The 23,396-nt window shown below is 38.5% G+C and overlaps 1 long non-coding RNA gene across 6 annotated transcripts in view; it reads right to left on the reverse strand.

Moving 5' to 3' along the window:
* The window catches only part of LOC110222410 (uncharacterized), a 156,566-nt gene that overhangs the window by 2,947 nt on the left and 130,223 nt on the right, over window positions 1-23,396 (reverse strand). For 4 of the 6 annotated variants that reach the window (XR_013484855.1, XR_013484856.1, XR_013484854.1 and 1 more), the window contains 4 exons: window positions 22,481-22,636; window positions 16,973-17,083; window positions 14,910-15,141; window positions 7,759-12,147 (listed from right to left, as the gene is read on the reverse strand). This is a non-coding gene — a long non-coding RNA (uncharacterized LOC110222410). The remainder of the gene's footprint in view (window positions 1-7,758; window positions 12,148-14,909; window positions 15,142-16,972; window positions 17,084-22,480; window positions 22,637-23,396) is intronic. The other 2 variants (XR_013484857.1, XR_013484858.1) reach the window with 2 other exon arrangements.

A 23,396-nucleotide genomic window follows, 5' to 3' on the forward strand; every position in this document is an offset into this window, starting at 1 on the left:
TTTACGCTGTGTACTTTTTGTTTGTTTTCCTATCAATCCTCTTTAGACGTTCTACCCAGTGCAATAGCGGCTTCTCCATAATTTAGGGGTTCTTAGCCTTTTTTTTTCTGTCATGGAATATTTTGGTGGTCTGATGAAACCTATAGACTCTTTCTCAGAAGTTTTTTTTTTTAATAGAGGAAATGTTACATTTCATTTAAAGGTTAGTGAATATAATAAAAACTTTTCCCCCCATCAAAGTTCACAGACCCCTGAAAACCTATCCATGAACCTCAATTCCCAATTAAGAACTCCTGATCTGATTATTGTAATATTTTGTTTTATACTAGTGCAACTTGATGCAATCATCACCACGTTATCTACAAATTAAAGTATTTGGAGGACTTCATCATCCACAGGAAATCTCTTTAACTTTAATCCTATATTGGATATCCTTCATGACAATGGCAATGAACACTTTTGGCTATCACTTGTTTTCCTATCTTATTATTTGCCCTGATATTTTTGAACAAAGGGTCATCAAGCAAGAATATCTCTACTATTATATCTTTCAAGATATCTCAAATAATTTTGATGCATGGAAGGGAGATACCTCATTGGAAAACACTTTGCTCTGACAAATCAAATACTTTTTAAAAAAGCAACAAACAGTAAGCAAGTGAGATGTTGCATCCTTCACAGATTCTAACCAAATTGGTAGTGATAAAAATGTAGTTTTCCATGGAATATTGCTTAAAAATCTTATCTGGTTTCTTCTTAATACTCTTAATAAAGGGTGCTGGATGGTTTTCCAGAAAGAGATTCATAACCACTCAAAAGAGTTTGACCAACTTTCCACATCAAAAAAAAAACCAAAAAGTGGAAAAAGTATAGCTATTTCTCAGATGATAGACTTGTAGATTTAGAGCTGGAAGTGACCTTAAAAGATACTGAGCCCAATCTCATTTTACAAACTTGGCCACATTTTGGTGACTAGACAGAAGTACAGTTGGGTCTCAGATTCAGTTCTTCTAATATAAAATCACATAAGGTCTTAGACTAGAAATTATATACCATCAAGTTCAAATTCTACAGACTCACAGCAAAACTTTTTACAGCAGGCACCTGCTTCAATGTTCACACTAACCCTCCCTTACGTTCATATTCTATGTGTGTATGTATGTGTGTATGTATATGTATGTGTACATAAGTGCATATATTTCCTAAACATTTCCCAATTACATATAAAAAAGTTTTGACATTTATTTTTTTAAGCTTTTAGTCTCAAATTCTCTCCCTCCCTTCTGTCTCTCCCCCTCCTTCAGAAAGGAAAAGAATTGATGTTGATTATACATATGAAGCCATGCAAAACAAATGTCCATATTAGGCATGTTTCAAAAGAAAACACAGAAAAAAACCCAAGAAAAATAAAGTTAATAAAAAGCATGCTTCAATTTGCATTCAGGCTTCATCAGTTCTCTCTCTGGAGGTGGATAGCATTTTTCAACATCAATTCTTTGCAATTGTCTTGGATCATGGTCTTGATCACTGGTTAAGCCTCACAGTTGATCATCTTAACAATATCACTGTTACTGTGCACAATGTTCTGGTTGCGCTCGTTGTACTTTGCATCAGTTCATATAAGTTTCCCAGGTTTTTCTCAAACCAGCCTGCTCATCATTTCTTACAATGCAATCATATACCACAACATGTTTTGCTATTCCCCAATGATGAAATCCCCTATATATCCAATTCTTTGCCACAAAAGAGCTGTTATAAGTATTTTTGTACATATAGGTAATTTTCCCTTTTCTTTGATCTCTTTGGGATACAGACCTACTAGTGATATTGCTAGGTCAAAGGATATGCACAATTCATATTATAGCTCTTTGGGCTTAGTTCCAAATTGTTCTCCAGAATGGTTGGACTATTTTACAACTTCACTAAAAGGATATTAGTATCCTAATTTTACCATGTTCCCTCCAGTATTTATCATTTTCCTTTTCTGTCACTTTAGCCAAGCAGATAGGTGTGAAGTAGTATCTCAGAGTTGTTTTAATGGGCATATATCTAATCAATAGTGATTTAGGGCTTTTTTTTAATGTGAATTATACTGATAGCTTTGATTCCCTCTTCTGAAAATGTCTGTTCATATCCTTTTTACCATTTATCAAATGGAGAATGATTCATATTTTTATAAATTTGTCTCAGTTCCCTACATACTTGAGAAATAATGCCTTTATCAGAGAAACTTGCTATAATTTTCCCCCAGTTTCCTGTTTTCCTTCTAATTTTGGCTACATTAATTTTATTTGTGCAAAAGCTTTTTAATTTCAGATAACCAAAATTTTCCATTTTACTTCCTGTGATCCTCTCTTTCTCTTTTTTGGTCATAAACTCTTCTCTTATTCATAGATATGAAAGGTACATTTTTGTATACTCCTCTACTTTACCTATGATGTCACCTTTCATGTCTAAATCATTTGTCTATTTGACCTTATATTGTTATATATTGTGTGATATTGGTTTACAACAATTTTCTCCCAAATTATTTCCAGTTTTCCTAGCAATTTTTGTCAACTTGTTAGTTCTTACCCTAAAGCTTGGATCTTTGTTTTTATCAAACATGAAATTATTATGGTCATTTACTACTGTATATTGTATACCTAATCTATTACACTGATCTGCCACTCTATTTCTTGGCCAGTACCAGATTATTTTTGATGATTAAGGCTTTGTAATATAATTTGAAATTTAATACTACTGGAAGGACTTCCTTCACATTTTTTCATTCAATCTCTTGATATTCTTGATTTTTTTTATTCTCCCAGATGAATTTTTATTACTTTTCCAGCATTATAAAATAATTCTCTTGTAGTCTGATTGATGTGGCACTGAATAAGTAAATTAACTTAGGTAGAATCATTATTTTTACTATATTGGCTCAGCCTATCCATGAGCAATTAATATTTTTCCAGTTGTTTAGATCTGCTTTTATTTGTGTAAAAAATGTTTTGTAACTTTATTCTTATATAGTACCTGGGTTTGTCTTCCTCCTTTATATTCTTTAGTGCTTCAGAGTAAAATAAGTCTTAGAAGCTCATCTCCTAAGATCCTGAAGTGGAAAGGTTATAAAATGTCTTATGTTGTGAGTACTGTGAGTGGTTGTTAAACAATTCAGGGAGTAAAGGGGTGGGGAATGGGAGGGGATGGTGTTCAATTATTTTAATTCCTTATTGAGTATCTATTACCATCTGAACTATGTGAGCTGAGACAAAATAAACTTTAGTTTAAAAATGGTTTGGTGTGCCCTGAAAAATGTTTAAAAATGTCAACTCAAGCACCCTCTCACTGCCATCCATCAGAGGCTTTAAGCTTTGAGTCTTCACTATAGAACATGTAATTTAAGTTATCTCAAATTAATTAACTATGGTCCTTGAAGAACGAAATTTCCTGGTGTTAAAAATATGTCATCAACATATCAAGCATTTGTAATTTTGCCAGTATGAAAAATCCCTCCACAAAAGGCATGTCTACAACTCCTAGTCTTAGAGAGCTTTCTGAGACTTCAGATTAAGTGATGGACCTATGGCCAAGCAGCTAGTTGTCAGTTACTCACAAAGCATTTATTAAGTGTTTACTATGTGCCAGGTATTACGCTAAGTATTGGGAATATAAAGAAATGCAAAACAAAAGAAACAAACAAAACACTCAGTCCTTGCTCTCAAAGAGCTCTTAGTCTAAAAGGGGAGAAAACATACAAATAATTGTGTACAAATAAGCTATATATATAAGATAAATTAGAGATAATTAAAATGGTGACGTTACTAGTACCAAGGGAGATCTAAATAGACTTCCTTCAGAAGTTTGGACTTTAGCTGGGATTTGAAAAAAGCCATGGAGAGAAACAGAATAGAAAGGAGAATATTGAGGCACAAGGACGGACTAATTTATGGGAGGAACAGCAGAGGTGCTGTTCTTGGATCATAGAGTACTTTTGGGGAGTAAAATGTAAGAAGACTGGAAAGGTAGGATGAGGGCATGTTATGAAAGGCTTTGAATAGCAAATGGAAAAATTCAAAGGTTTTAGAGAGCCATTTGACCTTATTGAATAAGGAGTTGATAGTATCAGAACTGTACTGTAGGATCAATCTGATAACTTAGTCGGGGGAGAACTGGAGGGAACTTGAAGCAAGGAGAAGGGTATTGCAACAGTTGAGGTGTAAGGTTATGAGGGCCCGAATCAGAGTGGTGGCAGTGTCAGAGGGAAGAAGGCATACCCAAGAGATGTTATGAAGGTAGACTTGATAGCAGTGGTGGACTAGGAGAAAGAGAAAGAGGTGTGAAGGATGCCACATTGGAAGTATGATGGTGTTCTCAATAATAACAGAAAAATTAGGAACAACGGGCAAGAAAATTAAGGCTTGAGGGAAAGATAATGAGCTTGGTTTTGGACATTGTGAGTTTAAAATGCCTATGGGCTATCTAGTTTGAAATGTCAAATACTCATGTGAAGACTCAAGTCTGGAGGTCAAGAGAGATCTTATGTCTGAAGAAACAGATCTGGGAATCATCAGCATAGAAATGATAATTGAATCCATGGAAACTCACATAATTACTAAGAAAAATAACATGGAAGGAGAAGAAAAAAGTGCCCAGGACACAGCCTTTTATGGTTAGTGAGTGTGACGTAGATGAAGATCTAGCATGAGAGATTTTAGAAAAGTGCTCAGATATCAGGAGAGAGTGTCATGAAAATCTAAAGAGAAGAGAATGTCAAGATGAGGATCATTGACAATTTCAAAGGCTGGATAGTTATCAAGAAGGATGAAGATTGAGAAAAGACCATTAGATTTGACAATTAAGGGGTCACTGGTAATCTTTGAATCCACATCTTCCTGGTTCTTAGTCTACCACTCAATCTATTATATGTCTCTCACTTTAAAAAGTAAGTTAATAAAAGTAGGATTAAAGGATATCACTGGTACTTCCCTAAGAAAGTAAACCACTTATCTTAGAAGCCCCCAGCTTGAGTCCTATCTCTGTGACTTTGGTCAAACCATTTCTATCTATCAGGACCTCACTTCTCATCAGTGTTTTAGCACAGAGAGCTGATTTCAGAGTCAGGAAGACATCAGTTCAAATTCAGCTTCTGACACACAGTGGCTGTATGGTGCTAAGCAAGTTATTTCAACTCTCAGGGCAACTCTTTAAGATTAAATTTTTCGAGCTGGTACTGATGTGTTTGTGTGGGGAAATCTCCTTGTATAATGATGAAATTAGATCAATGTTGTTTTGCTTTTTGATAATAATATATACACTACCTAAACTCACAGTGGGGGTGGGGGGAGGAGGAAAGAGCGTTATAAATCTTAAAGTACAATAGAAATGAAAATTATTGTAATTACTCTTATTTGACTGTTTAGACCATGGAACCAAGTTATTCACACACACACACACACACACACACACACACACACACACACACACACACACACACATACTAACTACAGAGATTCATGAAGGCTTTCTGCTTTGTAATCTGTGGGGACAGAAAGAACACCGAAACCAATAAAATTGGGGCTCATTGAAAACATTTTAAAGACATTCTTATATTTCCTGCCTCAAAGGATGGTTCTGAGAAACATACATTGCAAACTATACAGCAATATAGGAGTCTGATATAGTGCTACTCAGCTCTTCTCATCAATCTGAGGGGGGCTGGGGTGGAATGACTAGAGCACTGTACTTGGTAAGAGTCAGCAAGGCTCAGATTTGAATTCTAGTTCAGACTTTCATTCCTTGTGTGAACTTGATCAAATCCCTTAACTTCTCTGGCTCTCAGATTCCTCAGTTGAAAAAGGAGGGGGTTGGACTTGACTTTTACATCCTTTTTCAGCTCTAAATCTCTAATGCTATGTATAAGGAAGAAGAGGGAGTTCACAATAAATTTCCTCACATGCAAAATAGGCTTAAAAATGCTTACACTACTGAACCTCACAGAGTGTTTGGGAGGAAAGAGTAACCTTACAGCACTATAGTTACATGAGATTTTATTATTTGTCAGAATCCCATTCCTAGTGTGAACTGGCCTTATTTGGAGTTTTCCTTGATTCACTACTCGGACTCAAGAGACCAGGCAAATACTCAGTTCGATTTATTTGGTAATCAGTCTTTTGGAAAATATCAACCCTTCCCCAGTCCCGGTCCTTTCCTTCCCACCCCGCCCCCCTAAAAAAAGCAGATGTTCTCCAGTTAAGCCTTCCCTGTGATTTTAATACTCTCTGTGTCACCAATGCTACCATCAGGACTCCTCTTTCAATAAGATGCTGATTGGTTGAATATGGCTTCCAGTAACTCAGCCTTTGTTTTGTAAAAACATTATTACAACATTGTATAACACTTTAGAAATGTTTCAAATTTAGGCTGGCGTGGTGACTTAGCAGACTAGGGGGCTAGCATATGGAGTCTGCTACACTCAAGAGACTGTGGTTTCATTGCTGGCACCCACCAGTCAAGTCAGGATTAGCAACCAGGGTATTTTCAGCAAGAGCTGAGTTTGCAGAACCATCAGGTACTGTTTCCTGGTTTAGACCAGGAGAAGAACTGCTGGCCCACAGAGACCAGTATGACAGTGGCACAGAAATTGAATGCAGACATTCTTCAGCCCAAAGAGTATCTGATTTGGGATGTATTCACTTGTGTTGCTTTGCCCAGTTCGAGCTGGTTGTGGGGCTGGGGTGAGAATGGAGGAGGGAGGTTCAAGGGGTGGAATAACAGAAAGGGCACTAGTCTGGGAATCATGAAAATTGGGTTCAACACCTGCCTGTCATTGATTAGTCATGTGAGCTTAGGCATGTCACTTTTCTCCAAGCCTCCATTTTCCTCATCTCTAAAATGAAAGATTTGAATAGATTGTCTTTAAGGACACTTCAAGCTCAGACATTTTGTTTTATTAGAGATCTGTCCTAGCTTGGTATTCTGTTAATTTATATGATTCAGTGGTCCATTCTAATTTTAACTTTTTTTTATTTCAGGGATCATGATTTCATCAGTGGAGGTACATCCCGTCTGGGAATAGGGCACTTCCCCTCCTTCTTTCTATACTAGAGGGTCTCTGACATACGATTTGCCATCCCCTTCCTAAAGTCACTACCTTGTGAAAAACTTTTATGTGACAAGATTATCTGAACTATTTTAAATTGTTCTTTGGACGACAAATGTGCATTCAATCACCAGGTCCATACCCAAAAGCTAGCCAATTTGGGAGTACCTATAATAACCAGCAATCCACTGGTCTAGCATTCAAGAACGCACGGTTTCCTCTATTATGGGATGACACATAAGAGTGGAAAGTGAAGGTTCTGGTATTCTATGGGTCCATAAATTAGACAGTTCCACCAGGGCTTCATGGTACAGTAGAAAGAGCCCAGGACAGAGTCAGAGGGCTTGGATTGAAATGCTTGCTCTTCTACTTGCTATTTACACGACTTTAAGCCAATCACTGAGCTTCAATTCCCTCATCTATAAAATGAGAAGTTCAGACTTGACCCCCTAAGTTCCCTTCCAGCTCTCTATCCAACTGTGAGCCAGAACAAGGGGTGTGGAAGGAAGGAGACAAACATTAAGCTCCTGCTGTATGCCAGGCACTGTCCTAAGCACTTCACAAATATAATCTAATTTGATTCTCATAGCTCTGGGAGGTTGGTGCTATTATTGTCCTCATTTTACAGTCAAGAAAATAGAGACAGAGGTTAAGTGACTTGTCCAGGGTCATACCTTGTAATTATCTTAGGTTGTATTTGAGTTCAGGTCTTTCTGATTCCAGTCCCAGTGCTCTATTTAATCTGCGACCTAGCTGCCTACTAAAGTGTTCTCCCAGTTGGTGTATTGTGGTGCCATGAAGTGTGCTACACCTAGCAAAACAAAAAGGTGGGTTGAAATAGCACTGGAGGAGAGAAATGGCTGGCCAGGAGAAGCAGGGAGCTCTTCTATAGAGTTTCTTTTCCAGTAGCGACTCATTCCCCTATCTCTCTGAAAGTGGCCGTGATCCAATTTATGAGAGTCTGCAGTCCGTAGCTTCTCGTATTTCTGTAAACATGAAAAGTGAAAATTTACTTATATGAGAGTGACTAAACACCATAAAATTCACAGAGAATTTTTCTCTCCAGAACTTTATGAGCTAGGCTCTGATAGTATTATTATCCCATTTTATACATGGGGAAACTGAGGTTCAAAGATGCTAGCCACATTACCCAAAGTCACACATCTAATTGGTGGCCAAACCAATATTTTAATTCAGTTTTTCTGACCCTGAGTACAGTGATCCATCTACGAAAAAAGAGAGAACAATCAGCATGTTATATCATGGATAAAAAATCAGGAGATGTAGGTTTGAGGTTTATCCATAACACTAATTTGTTGTACAACCTTGGCCCAGTCACTTTCCCTTCCAAGATTTAATTTCTTCATTTCTCAGATGAAGAAATTCAAATAGATGATCTCTAAGTTCAACCTCCACTTCTGAAAATGTCAATTCTTTCTACTCCTGACATTTTATACATCCATAATAGCGCTAATAATATTTTTAAAAATCACAAGTGAACCAAGCAACTGATGCAGTCACTTAATATTTGGACCTCACTCCAAACACACTGGCCTCTTATAGAATAGCTCAGATCATACCAGCAACAGTTTAGTATCCAGAAAGGAGGGTCTTGGGAAAGGAGGAGCTAATGTTCAGGGTGACCATACTGCCATACCTAAGGTACGGTTTTCATTAAGAGAGAAATGTGTGGGTCGGGAGGGAAGGGGGATTACATTAAGAAAGTGATACTGTTCATGTCCTTTGTTTACTGGAAGAAGGGCAAACGGGCACAATTGGAGTAAGAGGAAAATGACTTGGGGGAGGAGATGGGGGGACGCAGAGGGGGTTGGGGACATACTTGAAGTTGAAGGAGGGAAAAAAAAATCATGGCAGTTAAAGCCAATAAAGTCCTTTATTTGAATGCCATTAGTGGGTTTGGCAGGCATGTTTGCCATCTACTTCAGAGGACCACTGCACAGATTAAGAGAGGCTAGATGCTAATTTGCACATATGGAAATGCTTTTTCTCTCCGTTCTGATGGCTCTGTTGTGGACAGATGGAATTAGCAAGAACTCCGAAGCCGTGAAGGCAAACACATTAAAAAAAAAAAAAGAAAGAAAAAGAAAAAAAAGAAAAAAAACTTTCTTTTTTTCCTTTCTCTTTCTCCCCTGTCTTTCTTTTTCTATTTCTTACTTTTCTTTCTTTCCCTTTCTCCCTCTTTCCCTCCTCCTTCCCCTCCTTTCTTACTTCCTGCTCTTTCTTTCAATTGCTTTCTTTTCTATTTTCTTTCTTTCTCTTTTTTCTTTCTCCTTCCTTCTTCTCCCTCCTCTCTCTTTCTCTTCCTTCTTTACTTCCTCCCTCCCTTCCTTCCTTCCTTCCTTCCTTCCTTCCTTCCTTCCTTCCTTCCTTTCTTTTTTTTTCTTTTCCTTCATGAAAAACTTCAGACTGCAATAAAATAAACATATATTATTACCAGAATAGCTTCTGGCATTAATAATGCATTTATCATGTTTCAATTGCAAATCCATTTCTAACAGTGAGTGAGACACTCAGAGCAGGATTCAGGATGCCAGAAAATGTTGGCAAATTGAGGCCCATCTTTAGGCAGATTTGGCCTTATTTACTGCATCTAGATCTATCTATGTTTCAGACTGTTTGCTTCATAAAAGCACCTTCCCTGACAGTCATCAGAAACTCTGAATCCTGACTGCAGCTTTGTGGCCTCACGTGGGTTGTACTCCCAACACTTCCACTGTTAGAACTTAGAGGGGTGGAAAAGCACAAGCAATCCCACTGGATTTACCTTTTCACCCCTGAAGCAAGCCCAGCTAGTCTGAAGAGTACTTTTTCTGTTGCCTTTCCCTCACTGTCTTTTATGGGGAGATTCTGTAATATTTTATTTATTGGCAGACTAACGAGGTTTAGAATACTTTGAGAGCTGGTCCCGTCCAGAGGCCTGCCTGGCTGAGACACCTGTCTGGGTAATTGGTGTTCCATATCAGATTATTTAGAAGGAGAAAATCAGCCCAACAGAGGCGAATGAGTCCTACATGTGGAGTCACAGGATTTAAATCCTAGAGAGATAACCTCATCAACCCCTTCATTCTCCAGAGAGAGAGGCAGATTCTCAGAGAGATTAGGTGCCTTGTTTGAGGTCCTATAGGCAGTGGGAATTCAAACCCAGCTCCCCTAACTCCAGATCTCTTACTTGTTTTACTGCACCAGAGAATCAATTGAAGTGGAATAAGACTCCTAGCTTTGCCACTCAGTAATTCAGTGTAGGCAAAGTATGAGCTCCCCTTCCATTTCAGTTTCCTCGTCTTTGAAATGGGAATAATAATACCAGCAACACCTGCCTTCCAAGGTTTTGGGGAGGATCAAAAGAGGTATTACACACAATTCATGTTGTCAGCATAAAGCAGGATGTAAGAGCAACTTTATTTCTAGGAAAATATGTTATAGCATCACCCTCATTCTCCAGTGAGAATCACAAGGGTATGTACTTTCTGCTTCCCTTGTCTCAATTGTTAGAGGAAAAAAAAATATTTAAGTAAATCAAAAGAGCCTAATGTCTAACATGTGGATTTTCCTTCAAGGTTCTCTAATATACTTTAACAAATTACTTAGAACATCAATTTTACATTATTTTCATTTCCTAATATATCCTTTACCCTCTCCTATCCAGAGAGTTGTCCCTTATAATAAAAATTAGCCAGAACGTGGACATTCCAGTTACTTTTTAGCACAATTCTGAATTGCTTTCTATAATGGTTAATGGTGCCTATCCTTCTGAAGCTCCTCCAACATTGACTAGTTTTATTTTTTGTCATCTTTGCCATTTTCAGGGTGTAAATTGAAATGTTAGATTTGTTTTGATTTATAGTTACCTTATTGTTGGTGGTTTCAAGTATTCCTTCAAATGTTTATTTGTGCCTTCCAAATTTACTTTTGAGAACTATCTGTTCACATCCTTGACCGCTATATCCTTGGAGGAATGGTCCTTAGTTTGATATATTTGTGTTAATTTCCTACATAACTATTAGATCCCTATCAGAGATATTTGTTGAGATTTCCACCAATCTATGTCTCTCCCTTTTTATTCTACCCGATATCTAAAATTCTTTTAATTGTCCATTTCTTGAAATGTCATCATTCTCCTCCTATTCTCCTCCATTGCCTACATTCTCATTATTTCTGTGATGTGAAAGCCCAATCTATGTGTTGTTAGCTATGATAGTAGCTTTTTTACTATTAAAAAAAATGGTTGGTAAGATTGTTTACGTCAACACTGTCAAGTACAGCTTCCTCCAATCACATTACCATTATACTTGTAATTAAAGAACCTTACTTCCACCCTAGCTCTGTAACTTACCAGCCACATAATCTTGGTTAAGTCATATTATATAATTGCTTTGGGACTCAGTTTCCTTATCTGTAAAATTTATGGATCTATAGGTCCTTTCCTCCCAGTTCTAAATTCTATGAGGCAATTCACTTTTTAAACAACAACATAAAATATACATGTTAGCTCTTATTGTTTCTGCTGTCATTGTTATTCTAATTGGGACAGAAGGAAACACTTCAGCAGATATTTTTCAGAGAGGCATTAATTAACTAGCCCTCCAAGACTGGGGAGATGACAGCCCAGTGTTCTTTGCTGCAGTCTTAGACCATAGCTCCGGGATTATGCTGAGCTCTGGGCAATGAGTTCAACTGATAAACCGGAAAGAATTATTCAACAGAGACCCATCAGGATAGTAAAGGGCCTCAAGTTCAGTTCCTATGAGGATCATTTAAAGGAAATTATGTTTAGCCTGGAGAAGACTTGTGAGGCAGGGAGAAGGAGGGAAGAATGATAAGTTTATTTAAGTATATGTTGGACTGTCATGTGGAAGAGGCATTAGAATCATTCTGCTTGGCTAGCTGTGCTGGCCTGTAGTCACTGCTGCTGGGGAAGGGTGAGGTAGGATGGATTGCTTGAGTTCCGGAGTTCTGAATTGCACGGCAAAGGCTGCAGGTGTCTGTAGTCAGTCCAGCACCTCCATGGTGATCCTCCAGGGAGTGAAGAGCCACCAGGATGCCTAAAGAGGGGTGATCTGATTCAGGTTAGAAAAAATGCAGCAGGTCAAAATGTCTGTGCCAATCAGCAGTGAGATTGTGTGAGATAGGGAGATCCAGTCTCCTTCCCCACCCTGCAAAATTATTGTTGGCTCCACGGGGCAGAATTAGAAAGAAGGAGTAGAAGTTATAAAAAAGTTATTTTAGGCTTGGTATAAGGAAAACTTTTCTAACAATTAGAGTTATCCTAAAGTGGAATGGGCTGCCTTTGGAGATAGTGGTTTTCACTGCATTAGAGCAAAAGCTAGATGACTGCTTGTCAGGTGTGCTGTAGAAGGGACTCTTATTTCGGTGAAGATTGAGCCTAATATTCCACAAATCTGTGAAATCTGAATTCAGTGCTCTAACTGCTCCCGGCTACTGCCTGTCTACCAGGATACATCTTCAATAAGTAGAAAAACAAGACTCTTCAGAGAACACTTAATCTATGGATAAGTGCATATGAAATGTTCCCATTGCTCCAGTCCCACTGTCAATACTCCTACTCAAATCTTCAGAGACATAATTAGGAATTCCAGCACCTGGAACTAATTCACTTACTCGTAGGTGGGGAACAATAGAATATATAGTTGTGGTAGACTGAGGCACCGGCCATGGAAGCTAAAGAGGCTGCAGATATGGGAAAGAAGCAGGGGTTGGGGTAGAAAGTCAGGTGCTACATTTAATGGGGAGGAATGAATGACAAGGTATTCCCTAGAATCCAGGTAGAATCTAGGGCCTAAGTGATAGTAACAAGAATGTTGACATGATAAATAGAGTTACATTTAAAAGAGTATTAGTGATTGTTGAGATATTATTTTAATTTTTTAAAATTTTTATTTTTTAGGCAATTGGGGTTAAGTGACTTGCCCAGGGTGACACAGCTAGTAACTGTCAAGTGTTTGGTCTGAGGCCGGATTTGAACTCAGGTACAGAGATATTATTTTGAAGAGGCTGTGGAAAACAAGGAGTGTGTTAATTAGTCCTCTTGGCCCTGTGTGCCAGTGATGTGAGAAAAGAAGCATCCAGCCTTGGATAAGGTACCAAGAGAGAAGGTCAGGTTTTAGCGAGCACCAGAAGATGGAAGAAATACGAAAGGAAGAGATGTAGGTGAAGGGGAGTTGCTTCATCATAGAAGGCTGTTGCAGAGAGAACATGGTGGAAAGAGAGGTCAAAAGGACAGAGGGCCTAGGACAATTAGGGTGAGTGGAGCCTTGACTTGTATTCTGATATTTGACTTTCCATCTGGCATCGTTGGTGATGTGCAGAAACCTGAGAGGACAGGATAGGTGAAAAAGTTTTTTGGTCAGATGGGAGAGGTGGAGAAGTATGATACTCAAGAGGCATAAACATCCCCCAGGGATAGCAGCATTTGGGGGTGGGGGGAAGAAAAAAGGGGGAAAAAAAAGCCTGATTGCCTCATATTTATTTCAGCCCTGAAAAATCTTCATGATTTATACAACTCATACAAAAGAGTGATGTGGAGATAGGACTGGATATCACCACAGACAATCCCATGATCTAGACAAGATCCAGGTGACTTTGTGACCATTCTTAGAAACAGCCACAAAGGTGCTCTGACTGGTGTCAAGAGAAATACTGCTAACAGTTAGTCTGGTGTTAAAGACCCCTTGGTACTGTCTTTTGTACATTCCTTTTAATTATAGGGTAGCATGTGTATCTCTACTCCTATATCCTCAGTTTATCCCTTAACATGGTGGCCTATGTTTCCCAAAACTGTTTGCTAAAGGACAGCTACTCACTGAAACACTACAGCATAAACACAGCCCAAATCCAGTATTAACAGCTAACCTCTGGCTCACAGTGTAATGTCATATGACCAGAAACCTATTGCATAGACACACATTAGGAATTAATAATCTTCAATATCAATCTACATCAGTCAATTTTGGTGACATACATCTAAGACAGTACTCTCAAAGTGTGGCCCAAAGACCTCTGGGGATCTCCCAGACTACTTTTTTTTTTGTCTTAATTTTTTTTTGTTTTTTTGGTGAGGCAATTGGGGTTAAGTGACTTGCCCAGGGTCACACAGCTAGTAAGTGTCAGACTATTTCTTTTTTCATAATAGTACTAAGATGTTTTAATTTCAAATATAGTAAATGCTGATAGACATAACCTATATATAACAACAGCTTGTGGAGGGGGTCCTCACTAATTGTTGAATCTAAAGAAGTTCTCTGGAGAAGGAAATGGCAAACCTTTCCAGTATTTTTGCCAAGAAAACCCCAAATGGGGTCACGAAGAGTAAGGCATGACTGAAACAACTGAACAACAATAAAAGAGGTCCTGAGACCCAAAAGTTTGAGAACCACTGATCTAGATATCTTTCTTGCCTAATGCATTTTATCACTGCAGAATGAGAAAGCAGAACTGAAGATTTCAATCAGGCTGATAGACTATCCTTTGTCCCACAAACATGATAGAAAGTGGTAATCATGTGATAAGACCTTCACAAGTTACAGCAAATAGCAATATGGTTGAGCATAAAAACTGCTGCCCTGAAAGGGAAAGTAACTTGTCAAAAGCCCCACAGTTAGTAAATTATAGATCTGAGGCTTGAACTCAGTCTTCTCACTCCATTTCCAATACTCTTACCACCACACTACACTGAATTTCAATGGGATTCATTAATCTTTTCATTGCATCCCATTCTGTCACTGTCAATTTAGATATGGTTGCCAGACAAGCAATTGGTACCAGACTTGTATTGATGCACACATACCTTACAATCAGGGCAGCTAGGTGGCACAGTAGGTAGGGTGCTGGGCCTGGAGTCAGGAATAGCTGAGCTCAAATCCAGCCTCAGACACTAGTTGTGTGACCTTGGACAAGTCACTTAACCCTGTTCGCCTCATCTTCCTTAGCTGTAAAGTGAGCTGGAGAAGGAAGCAGCAAACCACTCCAGTATCTTTGCCAAGAAAACCCCAACTGGGGTCATGAAGAGTCAGACCTGACTGAAACAAGTGAAGAACAACAACAAAAGGGTCATATGATCAGAATATTTCAAAGAAGGCACATTTTCATCTAAAACAAAGATGTCAAATACCCACTTGCATCATTCAACCACTCTTACGGCCTTAAACCAGATTAAATATATATTTGAGAAATATTTAACAAAATAAAAATATAATAGGACAGAGATAATGTTAATGTGTTGTTTACTAAGTTAATATGTAGCTTGCAACATAATTTAACTGTCAGCTGAGACAGTTTTACCTAGGTGTGGCCACTGCCCAAGCTACAGCTTCTTGAAGCCACAGGTGAGAGATGGGTGAATGAGGTGGATGAGCAGCCTTCAAAAGGGCTCAGCAGCCCTCATACCATAGATACTAGTCCTCCCTGAACAACCAGTTTGAAAGTAACTGACAGGCCTCAAAGTCATCAGTGAGTTAGGGGGATGTCTACCCCAAGCATGTGAAGACTTCATCTGGCATAATGGGTGGATAAGAACAATTTGTTCCAACGGCCTTGAAGGCAGCTGAAACAGGTGCTGTGGAGCGCTTAGAACTTGGTAAGACATCAAAGATGCTGTGGTCATCCACTGCACTTTGGACCATTGCCAGATGTCCTACTTTTGTCTTGCCACTGGACTTCCATGACTGGAAGGGACAGTAAGTCTGATGACTTTGTGAGATTCTGCCTCACTTAAATCTAATTCATGCACAAGTCAAGACATCACCATGTGATGTCACTGGCCCTCTTCAAAACAAAGAGCAAACAAACAAACAAAAAAAAAAACAAATAAAATGTGGCCTGCAGGAGTCTTTTTGTATGTTTTAGTGGCCCTTGTTTCTATGTGAGTTTGACACCACTGATCTAAAGGATTATTGGCAGGTCTCATTAAGTGAACATACCAAGAGTATGGATTTAGTGAAGAAGTGTACTTATGTTCCCTATCAAACTCATTAAGTTTGGAGAGATGTATCATCATGTTGGTCACAGGATATTACATTTTGGGGGCACAATGATTATTAAAGATTATGTGCTAAATAATAGAGAGGTTGTGATTAGCATCAATGAAGGTAGTTCCCATGCTAGGGAAAATAGAGATCCTTGAGAAATTGAAGTGAGATCACAAACTATCTTTTGTAATTGGCACACTGCAGGGTTCAACTTCTGGGAACATGATCAATATTTGATAATTGGTTTTGAGAGTGAGAAAGAGGTCTTTATAGTTATGGAGTGCTTTTTTCCCTAACAATCCCAGGATGTAGGCAGTGGAATTATTATTAACCTTCTTTTACAAAATCAAGTCAACAAGTCTTTATTATGCAACAGCTATGTTCCAGGCCCTGTGCTAAGGGCTGGAACCTGAGATTCAGAGAGAAGGGAGTTGATCATGGTCACATAGATAACTAGTGGTCGAACAAATCCAGGTCTCCTGAGTGCAGCTTGAACGCCATTTCCACCACACTTTTGTTATGTGATGCTTGAAGTTACAAAAGATGCTATCTTGTTATGTTTTGGGAATTCAGCATTAGTTATGCTGGTCAACTTATGCTGACTTAGAGGTTAGGTACCAATAACCTCAGCAAGGCATTTTGCTTTTCTGTTCTTGTGATGACTTCTGGTCATAGGAACTCAGCTTTAGAGGTGGAAAGGAACTCAAAGGCTGTCTAATCAAATCCTGTCATGTTACAGATGAAGAGATCGAAGCCCAGAGAGACTGAGTGACTTGTCTAAAGTCAGACAAGTTATAATTATGTGATGTGAGATTTGAAGCCAGTCATGTGACCCCAAAGCCAGTGATCTTTCCATTGTATGATGGCACATAGTGATGCTGACCAAATTATCTCTCCTAGGAATTCATTGCTCAGTTGATGTTAGTGGTGGTTGCTGATTACTGCTCCTGAATTTCAACTTCTGGACTTCATCTCTTCAAGGACATCCACCTCCCTACACAGTGAAATAAACATTAATGATAAGAATGTTTGACTCATCAGCAAAATGTCAGGGATCAAATTCTGTCTCTGCCCTTCACTATGGCATTATCATGGATAAGTCATATATTTTTGGGGGCACAATGATTATTAAAAATTATGTGCTAAATAATAGAGAGGCTGTGATTAGCATCAATGAAGGTAGTTCCCATGCTAGGGAAAATAGAGATCCTTGAAAAATTGAGCTTCAAGTTTCGTAAGCTTCAAGTTTCTTATCTGTAAAGTTGAGATAATAATATTTATCCTGTTTTCATCCTGGGATTGTTGTAAAGAATGTGCTTTGTGAAAAATAAAACACTATAGAAATGTAAGCCGTAGTGACCATTACTATGGCAGCTAGGTGGCACAATGGATAGAGTACCAGGTCTGGAGTCAAGAAGACTCATTTTCCTCCATTTAAATCTGGCCTCAGATACTTACTAGCTATGTGACCCTGGGCAAGTCACTTCACCCTATTTGTCTCAGTTTCCTCATCTATAAAGTTACTTGGAGAAGTAAATGACAAACCACTCAAGCATCTTTGCCAAGAAAACCCCAAATCAGATCATGAAGAGTCAGACACAATTAAAACAACTGAATGACAACAGTGACCATTATTATTGTCATTATTTTCTTCTGTAACAGCATCTGATTGATATGCTGGAATATGTTTTCTAGATTTAACAAATATATATTTCTGATAGTACCCAAATATTAAATTACATTCTGCATAAAGGACTTATGTATCACTGAAGAGATGCTTAGGCCATTTTAATAATTCCTAAACACCCAAGGAGAGAAATGTTCTTTTTCATCATGTAAAGGGGATGTTGATTAGCAGTCACAATAGCTACATTAAAGAGTTAAACTGGGTACAATATGAATGGGAGTGGGATGAGGTGGAGTGAGGTCTGAAAAGAGGAAAAATCAAAATGTACTTTTTTAAGCTCTCATGATCTGAGTTTTCAACACATAGTTTTAAGCAAATTCCCCTTTCATCTTTTCTTTTGCACATGAAAAAGCCAGAGACTTTTACATAGTAGATTTAGGCTTTTTAGAAGAATATATATACATATATATATATACACTCACACACATATATACATATATATGTATATACATATTTATGATGTTTACTCTAAGTAGGACATAATGGCCCTCATCACAGCAGTTTAATGGGATTTTCCCTCCAGCTGTTTTTATTTATCTTAAACTTCTAATAAAACTTATGCTTTATTTCAAGAGGCAATCCATAATTAACTTTTCAACTGGTGGCAGTGGTTTCTAACCATGCCACCAACAGTGTGGAACTAGTCCTTTGGGTGGAGGTGGAGGAGTGGAAGACAAAAGGTAGTAGGGACACTTTGCCTGGACCCCAAAGAGGAAAATTCTGTACCAGGTGAGTTTCATAATGACAAAGGCATTTAAGAATCAAAACTGGGATTTTGTTGGTGGCAAAGAATGAAGAAATGACAGGAGAGGGTGTTGGAAGGTGGAAAATGGGCTTTCACCATACCCACTTTGTCCGGAAAGCAGAGGAATGGAGAACGTATTTGTCCTCTTCCCTCTCCCACTAACCTCAGACTGATGACACATGGTATGTTGAGGGGAAATGTTATAGGAGGAAAACAGTTATTTAGTTCTTGGAGCATTTTCAGGAAATATTTGAAAATGTGATTATGTCACCATAGAATCAGTGTGGAGTAGTGGAGAAGACACTGGACTTGGGATCAGGAAGAACAGAGTTCAAATCCTTCCTCTTATACTCACTAGCAGTGTGGCTCTGGGCAAGTTACGTGACCACCTTATGCCTCAATTTTCTCACCAATAAAATGAGAGGTTGCATTTAATAGTCTCTAAGACACTCCCCAGGTTCTAAATCTAGGATTATTTGATCCCATGGACCTCCTCACCTTATAATTTGCTTCATTACTTGATCTGTTTCTGAGGGCCCCTAAGTGGGTTTGCATACTTCTCCTTCTCCTCCTCCTTCCACATCAGGCCCATCAATAACAGGGGCAATAAAATAAGAGCATTTTGTTTGAAGAGGTAGAAAGGATGCTTATGACCTGGAAGGGACTATATTTGAGGCTAGATGTGAGGTGACACTGGACCTTAGAGATACTGAATCTTTAACTATTGTGCTGCTGCAATCAACAGGGTGATGGCTGAATTGCTAGAGATGCCACAGAGGGAATTTACAGGCCTGAGGGCTATACGTGGGTTTTCGCCACTTTCTTAAGTACCCCGAACCATAATTTTTAAATAAAATGGTATTGTTAAAATTCAATTCAATTTATACAACATTTATTTAGCACATACTCTATGTGAGATCTTGTGGTAGACACTGGATTTAAAAACATCCACCTATCTTTTAAGAAGCTTGGAATTTAATGAGGAGGGACAAGAGGGATATGGTATATAAACCAATATGTATTATTTGATGTAGGCAAAGGCTAGATCCCAGGTGCTCTGAGAAGATTTAATAATATTATAGGATGAGAGAGAGAAGGAACCATATACATAATATAAATACATTACATAAATGTGTGTATACACACACACACACACACACATATATATACATGCATATGTACATGTATACACACATAAACACATACATGTATACCCCAGTGTATGTATATGTGTATATGTGCATATACACGTATGTGTGTACATATATATTTTTTGCCCTAGTAAAATCATCTCAGCAGATGGGCTAAACTAGGTGGAGGGTAACCAACAGGCCTCAAACCCATCAGACATTTAGAGGATGTCTGCCCCAAGCATGTGAAGACTTCCCCTGGCAGAATGGACAAATGAGAACAATTTGTTCCAATGGCCATAAAAGTGTTTGAAGCAGGCACTGAGGAGCACTTAGAGCTTGATCAGACATGGAAAACACCAACGTCATCCACTGCACACTGGGCCATCTCTGGTCATCTTGACTTTATTATTGCCACTGGACTTCTATGACTCTGGAAGGGAGAGTGAGGCTGAGGACTTTGTGAAACTCTGACTCGCTTAAATCCAATTCACAAGCAAGTCATCACCCATCATTCACTATTTTACTCCAACATCATGATGACATTGATCCTCTTCAAAAATCCCATGCTTCTTGAAGGCATAGATGAAACAACAGATAAGGAAAATGAGGTCCAAAAGGTAGGAGGTGGCAGAAACAACATTTGAACATAAAGGTCTGGAGAGAAAGGACTCCAAATCAAATGTTCTTTTATGATATCGTGCTGCTTCTGAAAGGACTAGCTCCTCTGCTAAAGTTCTTGTAACCTTGACTTTTTAGAGACTACTCCAATGGAAAGCTGGAAAGACTTCAAATATGGGCCAGAAATTGGACTCGTCCATGAGAAACAGTTCATCCAAGTCTAGAGAGTGTTACTGCTACAACATGGATTTCAAGATCATGGTTTTTTACAACAACTTGTGAAGAACATCTAGTAGTAAGGTGTGGAGGGACTGTGGTCACACTGGCTCTCATTTGTATAAATTTATTTATATGCATTTTCATTGACATAGTCTACAAAATGAATTAATCCCATTTAAAATTCTTTATAACTTGGCCCCTTCCTACCTTTCAATCCTTTAAAATTTTTTTAATTGGGGTTAAGTGACTTCCCAGGGTCACACAGCTAGTAAGTATCAAGTGTTTGGTCTGAGGTCAGATTTGAACTCAGGTCCTCCTGACTTCAGGGCCAGGGCTTTCTCCACTGTGCCACCTAGCTGCCTCTTCCTTTTTTTTTTTTAAATAACTTATTTCCTTTACCTTACTCTATAATGCAGTCTACTAGCCTACTTTTACTTCTTTGAACATCACATTCTATCTCTAGTGTCTATCCATTTACATAGGCTGTCCCCCATGCTTGGAAAGCATTGTACCCTTATCTTCCTCTTATCTTCCCTGGCTTCTACCAAGACAGCTCAAATTCTTCAAGTTCAACAGTAACAGCTACAATGTGTGATGACCAACTCTGACAGACTTATCTCTTTTTTAGCAATTCAAGGATCCAAGACAATTTCAAAGGACTCACGATGGAAAATGCTATCCACATCCAGAAAAAAGAATTATGGAGTCTGAATGCAAATTGAAGAATATTATTTGTTCTATCTTTTTTTTTCTTTTTTTGGTTGTTTCTTCTTTCTCGTGGTTTCTCCCATTGGCTCTAATTCTTCTCTACAACATGACTAATGTGAATATAAGTTCAACATGAATGTATACATAGACTTATATCAAATTGCAAGCTGTCTTGGGGTGGGGGGAGGGAAGAGATGGGGAGAAAATGTGGAGCTCAAAATATTATGGAAGTGAATATTGAATGTTGAAAACTAAAAAACTAAAAATAAATAAATAATTTTTTAAAAATTCTTCAAGTTCAGGCCTTTTTTTTTTTCTGTGTTGCTAATGGCTTCCCCTTTCGGAGTACTCTGTATATTTCTTCTATCGATCTAGTTATTTTCATGTCTCCCCTACTAGAATGTAAGTTCCTTAAAGGCAGGGACTTTTGCTTTTTTTTTTTTTTTCAGTATTCCTCCCACTTAGAACAGTACCTGGTATAAAGTAAATGCTTAAATGTTTATGGACTAATTTTGCTCATATGTACTATCTTTCATCCAGAGAAACGCAGGGGGGTAAAAAAAAAACCTGCTTTGAAATAATCTCCATTTCTTCATATTCTGCCTACCCTCCAAGGCTCATCTTAAGCTGTACTTTCTCCTTGAACCTTTCCATTACTATTTTAGCTCTCATTAATCTCTATTCTCTTAACATAGCACTTTACACTTGGAAGTTGTACCACTGAACTCACAATTTTACAGTATATAATATATCTCATAAAAGGCAACCTGCTATAGCAGTAGGAGCACCAAATTAGGAATCAGGATGCCTGGGTTCTATATCCAGGCCTGCACTAATTTGCTGATTTGCTTTGGCTACACCATTTCTTGTGTCTAGGACTTAAAGAATATAGAATTCTACTAACTTATTCTACAGAGAAGAAAACTAAGACCTTTTCCAGCTCTGACAAGCACTACTTGTACTATTGATTCATGTGTTCTAGTCTTTTTTCCCCCTAATTTGACTATAAGATCTCTCAGGTAAGGGAACATTTCCTACACTTTTTTTTTTTTGTGAAGCTCTCATTCACTTAGCATACTGCTGGGCACATAGTGTATAGGTACCCTGAAAATGCTACACTTGATTGTCCCGGTATGCTTGACACCAACTGAAACATTCCTTTTCTTTTGGCTGTAGCTATCTACCTAAAGACTCATAAGAGGGCCCGAGACAGTCAACTGAGAGTCCATGTGGCATGGTCTATAGAGTGCTAGGCTTAAAGTCAGGATGAGTGATACTTACTGGCTGTTTGTCCTCACAGGAGCCACTTAAGGCAGAGCTCTGGGCAATGATCATTTGCAGGAAGGAGTCCACTTGTATCATCAGAGAGAGTTTGCTCATCTGGGAATTTCCTGTACTGTTGATGTCGCAAGTTCTGCCTGTTCCTATCTTATATACCTAAAGATTCATAAGAAGTTTTATAGAAGTGAATTCTATTTGATTCCTTGGGAATTATCCACACAGAAATAACACATTGTAGATGTTAGACAACAGTAGTCTTATCATTAAGTCAGCTCTAAGGGCATTAGACAGGGGGAGAGCTGAGTGGTAGAAATGATTAAGTTTCATCTCATGTGACCCAGTCCAATTTCCTGCCATCCTCAAGATCAGTTTTATTCCCAAAGACCATGCCCTCCAATTTCTGGGTATATCCTCCCCCTCCTCTCTACCTGTTCCCCAGTCTGTGTGACAGATACTTCTAGAAGGTACCTCCTCTCATGACAGGATGCTGCTGATGGAACTACAGCACTCTCTCAAAGCAGGTGGCTTCCAAATGCACCAAACGTCCCCAGACTAAATATATCATGTGATCCCTATCTCCTACTACAGGTACATATCTTTTCCTCCATAAGTACTCTTTGTCAGCCCACCCCACAATCTTACTGGGTGATAGGGTCCCACCAGGCCCTAGATTTAATCTCTCCTTTCGGACACCTCTCTCATTCTCACGTAGCTCCCATACTTGACAAAAGATTAGAGGAATCACCATCCCTTCCCTACATATGGACTTCACAGGGATGCATCATTCATTCCCTTCCGATCTCTACCTCTCCTCTTCACATTTATGTATTTTTCTACTTTTACTGATTTCGCCTATAGGCAAGTCATAGGATTTAATCTATAATCAGTATCTATTTTGCTCCTCCATCTTTACTTG

Source organism: Phascolarctos cinereus, unplaced genomic scaffold (genome assembly GCF_003287225.1).
Source record: "Phascolarctos cinereus isolate Bilbo 61053 unplaced genomic scaffold, phaCin_HiC Scaffold_2;HRSCAF=192, whole genome shotgun sequence".
Lineage (NCBI taxonomy): Eukaryota > Metazoa > Chordata > Mammalia > Diprotodontia > Phascolarctidae > Phascolarctos > Phascolarctos cinereus.